The sequence below is a fragment of the Hipposideros armiger genome, unplaced genomic scaffold, assembly GCF_001890085.2.
Source record: "Hipposideros armiger isolate ML-2016 unplaced genomic scaffold, ASM189008v1 scaffold_1132, whole genome shotgun sequence".
NCBI lineage: Eukaryota > Metazoa > Chordata > Mammalia > Chiroptera > Hipposideridae > Hipposideros > Hipposideros armiger.
The window spans coordinates 191530-199360 of record NW_017732482.1 but is presented as its reverse complement, the minus strand read 5'-3'; the positions used below and the strand labels follow the sequence as shown (position 1 = coordinate 199360).

General features: G+C 38.6%; 1 protein-coding gene across 2 annotated transcripts in view; it reads left to right on the top strand.

The window, feature by feature from the left end:
- Positions 1–6958: 6958 nt before the first annotated feature.
- The window catches only part of RNASE10 (ribonuclease A family member 10 (inactive)), a 9520-nt gene continuing 8647 nt past the window's right edge, over positions 6959–7831 (top strand). The window contains exon 1 of one of the 2 annotated variants that reach the window (XM_019632359.1): positions 6959–7044. The gene's annotated coding sequence lies outside the window, so the exon portion shown is untranslated. The remainder of the gene's footprint in view (positions 7045–7831) is intronic. The other variant, XR_002122734.1, reaches the window with a different exon arrangement.

The window sequence follows — 7831 nt, the reverse complement described above, 5'->3', positions numbered from 1 at the left end:
TTACCTTTACCCCAAAAGAGCTGTATAGAATAGCATAATTAATTGGTTGCAAGTACTTAATTGTTAATCAGATTGAGGTCTTTTGTAATGTTTAAAAGAATACACTGTTATAAAATAATATGTAAAGGCAAAAGTGAAAGAATTTAGAAATGAAAACATACATTTAAGTCAAATTAGTAGTTTTCTCTTTTTTTAGATAAAATTTTGAATAGGTGATATAATCACATAGTTAAAAAATTAAGCAACATTAAATATATACAGTGAAAAATTTTGCCTTCATCCTGGCCTCCATTTGCCCTTTCTTCCCCACCCCACTAGTAACCACTTTCATTAGTTTCTTGTGTGTTCTTCCAAAGTTTAAAAATATATAAACAAATAAAAGTACATATTCTTATTTTTTCTCCTCTTATTATACACAGAAGTTAGCATGTTATGTGTACTCTTCTGCGTCTTGCTATTTTATTTTATCTTGATAGATCTTAGAAATCTTTTCACATCAATAAATTAGTGTGCTTTCTTGATGAATTAGGTCAATGCTTTCCAGGATACATGTCTGCCACCTCAGATTTTAGAAGCAAAGGAAGAACATGATCTTAAAATTTTGTCTACCTAATTCCCAGTTTGTTTGTTGATTACTAATAGGAATAGAGACAAGGAGACAATGTCACTTGCTGCCCCCTTTAAAGCAAGATGGGAAGAATGGACCTGTTCATTCTGTGCTTTGCCTTCTGTCTAAATTCATTTGGCTTAGATCTGCATTGCCTTTTTTCTTGTAAATAGGCCTCTGCTTTTCATTATTACTTTTTGTTTCTAAGGGACACTGCTGAACAAACATTGGCTAACTGCCTGGTTTTTCTGTCATTGTAAACTTGGGTTTTAATAAAAAGGAAAAATTTGCTGTGTGTAACATTTTTTTTGCCACATTTTAAATTTTGGACTAAATTTGATTTGGTATTGTTTGGGATTAATTTGCCTTTATTCTCTTGTTTTTAGGTCAAAGAACCCCCACCATTCCATCTGGCTTTCACTTTCACTTCCGTTCTGAGTTTGCTCGTTTTAGGAAGCTTACTTTATCTCATTTGCCAGTCTCTCTTTGTTTGTTGTTCTTTCTCTGTTTCCGTCATTCAAGTGTTTTTATGCCATTTTTCTTGTCAGCTATTTGATTTCAACTTTAGTCTTCCCTTTTCCTATTTTATTTTGAACTGTTTCTACCTGAGCTCCTGCTATAATTTTATAATAAAAGAGTAGGAGGAATACAATACTACTTTACGTGTAGCCCAACCTGTTCTAGTTCTATTAAGTGTTCTTTTCACCTATCAAAGGTTGTGTAAGGTTAATTCCAGTTTGAAGTATTAACCCCCACGGCTCCCCCCAATAATAATATATAGCTACCACCATTGTTAGTATCCCACCAAATCCATCAAAGTATGAAAATAATCTAATTTCCAATAGGGGATAAATTTGATATTTGGCACAGTGGTTGTTTTAGATATGTTTGTTTTTGAGGTGGGAAGGTTCTCTCTCTGGACATCCATAGATAAGATTAGGGATCCTGTGAAGCCCCTGACATGCAAGAGTATGTGTGTGTCTGAATTTTGGAGGGTAGGAGAAAGTATTAGGTTTCCTTGGATGCTTACTCCACCAATTCTATTTCCTCCCTCACAAATGGATAGAAACCACTCATTTAAAAAAAAAACAACAACAAAGATGGGATTGTAATAATAGTAATTTTGGCTATTTTCTGCCAGTCTTCCTTTTTTTTTTTTTTTAATCTTTCATTCTTTCTGGCTGTCCAGCTAATGTCCAAAATATTTTCTATCTACTGACACTTCAATTTAGGATAGCACTAGGGCTGGTGTAAGGACTTGTTAGCAGACTCCCAAGGATCTAGGAAACTGATCTTTGTTATGTTTGCTCAACACCGGTTCAGGAATGTTCTCAAACCAGAATATACTAGCTTGGACAGTCTGAAAGAGGTGCCTTAGAGAACCTAACTGTACCCTGTAGTAATATTATGCATTGTATAACCCCTAGACACATGAGGTGCCTCTGCTCATGGAGGGGCTCTGTATTTGCTTATGAGCACAACTAGGGTAGACTGAGAGACAGTTATATTTGCATGGCGTTTAATATGACTCTCATTTATTTAGAGTTTTCAGTAACAATGCACCCCTCTGGTGATGGTGTTGGAGTCAAGATTTTTGCATTTCTGTCTGAATTGGAAAATTTGTTCATCTCTCTGAGTGAACGGACTTTATTCTGTCTTTTTCAGGTAAATAACCTAGTTTGATTTATTCAAGTGATGTTTGTATCAGGTGTTGCCATCAATCTGTACCTAATATCAATATTTTTCAATATAGTGGCCACTCAGATTGCCATAACATTTGCTTGACAATCTTGTACTGCATTTATCTCTGTCCATTTTTCCTCCGTTTATTTTGAACTTTGTCCTTTTGATAATCAGATATATTAAGCCTTACATAGAAATGCTGATGTTGTGCGTGGTGTGTGTGTGTATGCATATACATATACATATACAATGCAAAAACCAAAATTATCAACTTGTAAACTCTTGTTCGTCTATGAAACCTTGAAGAAGCTTGAAGCTTTTTAGTTTCTCAAATAAGGCACCTGTCAAGTGTATCTTTCTAGGCTGCTGAGCAGAGAGAAATGAACATATGAGGAAGGTGTGTTTATCTGTTTACTTAACAACTGTTCTGGGGATTGGGGCTACAGAAGAACATGATAATGTTCCTGCTATCATAGGGTTTACATTAAATTGAGGGAGTCAGACTACAAATAAATATAAATGTAAAAAACTCTAAGGTAATAAATGTTAAGAAAAAATAAGGAAAGCAAAGGAATGGAAAGTAATAGCAGAGGGAAAGGCAAGTTAAAACTAAAATGAGACACCATTTCACACTTACCGAAATGTCTATCACAGATAAGACAGTCATTCACAAATGTTGGCAAGGACACAGGAATAAGAACCCACACACATTGCTGGTGGGAATGTAAAATGGTGTAGCCACTTTGGAAAACAGTTTGGTGGTTTTGCAATAAGTTAAGTATAATAGTATCATATGACTCAGCAATTCCACTTTTAGGTCTCTACCCAAGAGAAATAAAAACATATCCACACAAAGACTTACATACAAATATTCATGGCAACATTACTCATAATAACCCCAAACTGGAAACAACTGGTGAATGGATAGACAAATATATATCAATACAGTGGAACGCTGCTCAGCAACAAAAGAGGACAAACTACTGATACATACTATGTCATGGCTTAACTTCAAAAACATGCTAAGTAAAATAATCCAGAAACAAAAGAACATGTATCCTATGATTCTATTTATATGAAATGCCCAGAAGAGGCAAACTTATAAAAAGTAGTAGATTACTGGTTTCCCGGGGCTCAGGGTAGAAATGGAGATTAACATAAATGGGCATACAGGATCTTATTTGGAGGGGTGAAAATGTTTCCAAAGTGATATATGGTGATGGTTGCAACACTGAGTAAAGTTACTAAAAATCATTAAATCGTACATTTGAAATGGGTGAATCGTGTGATATGTAAAATATATTCAGTAAGGCTATTAAAAAGAAAGTAATAAAGGAGCGTGTGATTTCAAATAGGCTGTCAAGAAAAGGCTGCCCTGAGGAGCTAGCATTTGAACAGAGGCCTGAATAAATAAGGGAGTGAGTAATGCAAAGTTTATGGAAGAGTGTTCAAGCAGAAGGTACAGCTAGCAAAAAGGTTCTGAGAGAAACCTAGGAATTTAGCAACAGAAAGAAGACCCATGTTATTAGAGTAAACAACAGGAATAGTGGTGGGACAGAAGGTTGGAGATGTAGGCAGGTGTTGTAGATCATGGTAAGAACTTTGAGTTTAATTTTGAGCATAAGAGGAGACCACTGAAAGGATTTTTAACTGATTTACCTAAAAAAAAATGTGCATCACTGCTTTTTAGAAAATCAACAGTATGAGGCAGAAATGGAAGTAGGGAGATCAGATAGGAGACCACTGCAGTAGACCAGGTTGAAAGTTGGTTTGGCTTGGAGCAGTGGTAGTGATGGAGATGGTGAGAAGAAGTCAGATTCTGGAGAAATTTCAAAGGTATAGCGGATATGACTTGGAAATAGGGTACGAGAAAAAGAGAGGAATCAAGAATATTTCCTAAGTTTTTGGCCTGACATATCAAGTGAATGGAGTTACCATTTCCTGAGATGAGACCCTTATGAGAGGAGCAGTTTTGGCAGATGATCAGCTTTTACAGCTGTTAAGTTTGGAAAGCCTAGACCTCCAGGTGGACATGTGGAGTATACAGTTGGATAAATGAGTCGAATTAAAGAAAAGATTTAAGCTCGATATATAAATTTGAAAGTCATTAACATATAGATGGCCTCAAAGCAACTGATCTGGATGATATCATCTAGGGACAGAAATCAGGATGAGAAGAAGGATCCAGCAAAGAGATTTGAGAATGACCCATCAGTGAGATAGGAGGAAAACCAGGAAGTAGGGTGTCTTGGAGGCAAGGAAAGAGACTGGTCAAGGTCACTGCTGACCTTAACAAGTAGTCTCAGTGGAGCGACAAGGGTGATATCTTGATTGGAATGGACACCGGAAAAATGAGAGATGAGGAAATAGAGACAGCATGTACAAAAAAACGCCCTTGAGAAATTTTGCTACATAGGAAGTGGCTGGAGGAAGGATGTGGGGTCAAGGGAAGGTACTTTTATTTTTATTTTTTTAATGGAAAACATTTTTAAATGGAAAGGAACCAACTAGGACTTGGGTGTGACATAAAGGAGGAGAAAAGATAGAAGTTAAATGGGACAAGCTTAACTGATATTGATAAAGTACTCTAAGACTTGCTTATAGTTCCGTTACAACTGTGCTGTACGATAAGGACACTTGATAATGACAGAAAATGAGTCCACATTGAGAGCTTAGCTTCGACTTGATAGTGGTCCATAAGAGGGCAGCAGAGCTAGGAAATAAAGAAATTGCTCGGCAAGGTGGTCCCTTCAAGATAATGATGACTGTTATATAAACTTCAAGGATATTAGAGGGAACATGGTCCTCCCTTCCCAGAACCTCAGTGACGTGGGGAGTTGGAGGTGGGATGGGGGGTGGGGTGGCTAGGTTAGGTAGAGTAGGGAACTATGCCTGACCCCAGACAAAAGTGGCAGCAATTCACAAGCAGGAAGGGCAACCCTTTAGTTCAGCAACTGAAAAATCTGCAGCAGCATACCAGGCGGAATTCACCAGGAGATGGAGGCAGTGTCTCAGAGAGAATGGGAGGAGGAAGGGTTACCCAGGAACTTTGAGAAAGAAGTGGTTTATGGGCAGCAGCCTTGCACGGAGGTTCATTCAGTGGTGAAAGAAGCCATTTGTTCCGGAAGAGCAGTTTAGAAGGAGTATGTTTTGTGTGGGCAATAGTTTATGAGTTAAGTGTTCTTTCAGGGAGATGGTTATGGGGCTAGTGATAAGCATGGGCGCGCTTGTTGAGAAATGCGGTTTGTAAGAGGCTTGTTTTGCTGGGGTGGTGAGGGAGTTGTTTGGTACAGTGAGAGAGTCCACAGGAGCAAAAGGAAGAGTCCTTGCTGTGGCCTTTCAAACACACACACACACACACACACACACACACACACACGTATATATACAGAGGTTGCCAAAAAAAATGTATACACATTTTAAGAAAGGAAAAAAAATGTATTAAAATTGTAATACTCAATATAAACCAATAACAAAAGATGACTATAAGTCACATTTGATTTCTGCAATTACAAGAGGTGCTCAAGCGCCCAGACACTTCTGATTATGAAGAACTACTGCTTGAGCAACGTTGACCATCTCTTAAAATGTGTATACATTTTTTTGGCACCCCGGCATATTTAAACTTTAAATTAAAATCTTATGATTATAAAACAATACATATTAAAGTAGACCAATTGGACAATATAAAGAACAACAGCAATAGAACAACAACAAAAAACAGTCTGTTTTTCTGCTCACTATTACCAGTTTAGTGTACTTACTATGGATTTGATTTGTTTTGGAAATATTTAATGTCTACTTTGTCCTCAACTTTTTACTTTGAAAATTTTCAAGCCTATAACAAAGTTGAAAGAATAGTGATCAACAAATATGGTGAATGTTTAAATTTTAAAAAAATTATTAAAGGACCGGCAGAGTGGCGCGTTGGTTAAGAGTTGGCTTGGGACGCCAGCTCTGAGCAGCAGGACTCCAGTTCAGATCCCACATGTGGGTCAGTGATGCTGCGCCCTCTGCAGCTAAGGTGGTGAATGACAGCTCGACCTGGAGCTGGGCTGCCGTGAGTCACCGGGGACAACATAGGCTGCAGTGGGGCTACAGTGGGCTGCTGTGAGCTATCATGAGTGGCTGGCAACCAGCGTGAGCTGCCGTGAGCGGCCATCCAGTGGCCGGTGAGCAACTGCCTCACCCAGGAAGAGCGCAATGATAATACCAACATGGGCCAGTGAAGCAACGTCCTCCACAACTAGACTGAGGAACAGAAGGACAGCAACTTGTCTGTTCCCCTTCCCGGATTCCCCAACGCTATTTCCCTCCCCCATTCCCCAATAAAATCTTTAAAAAAAATTTATTACAGTAAAAGACACATTGCCATTAATCCCCCTCAAAATACTCCCCATCACTTCAAACACACTTATCCCATTGTTCTTGCCACTTTCTGAAGCAGTTATGGAAGTCCTCTTTCATGAGTGCCTTTAGTTGCACTGTCGTGGCTGCCTTGATGTCCTCAATTGATTCAAAATGTTTTCCTTTCGTGGTCATTTTGACTTTGGGGAAGAGCCAGAAGTCGCCTGGTGCCAGATCCTGTGAATAAGGTGAATGAGGACACACCATAATGTTTTCATTTGACAGAAATTGCTGTACCAGAAGCGATGTGTGACACGGTGCATTGCCATGATGGAGGATGAAGTAAAGACACTCACAAAAGAGGACTTCCAGAACTGCTTCACGAAGTTGCAAGAACAACGGGAAAAGTGAGTTCAAAAAGAGGAGGAGTATTTTGAGGAGGATTAATGGCAATGTGTCTGTCTTTTACTCGAATAACTTTTTTAAAATTTAAACATTGACTGTATTTTTCTATCACACCTGTTACATACCTTCCATTTAAGTCACCAGTTGTTAACATTTTGCCACATACACACTTCCTTCATTTTCCTGAGCCATTTGAAAGTAAGCTGTTGCAGACATCATGTCAGTTCACTTTTAAATACATTGGCATGCATCTCTAAGAATAAGGACATTCTCCTACATAGCATTACCATGATCTCACTTAAGATCAATATTAATTCTCTAAAATCTGCAAATATCTTACTACAGATTATAAGTATGTTTTCTTTTCTTATTTCTCCAGCTCTCATCTTTGAGGGCAGAACCTCAATCATTTACAATCATTTACCTGGCCAGCTAGACCAAAGCAACTGTATACTGGAGTAGGTAAAAAAAAAAAGACTGGCCAGGAGCATGGGCACCTAGAAGCCTGTCAGAAGGGCCTCTCTCAGAGTCCAGGACTCTTCCTGCCCCGTGAGCTCATCTCAACTGCTCTCCTCCCAGCTAAGGGCTAGTGCTTTGTGTTTTTTTTTTGTTGTTGTTTGTTTTTTTTAAAGATTTTTATTGGGGGAATTGGAGGGATGGGAACAGTGCTGGGGAATTGGGGGAAGGGGAACAGACATGTTGCTGTCGTTTTGTTCTTCAATCTAGTTGTGGAGGACGTTGCTTCACTGGCCCAAGTTGGCACCATCATTGCGCTCTTCCCGGGCGAGG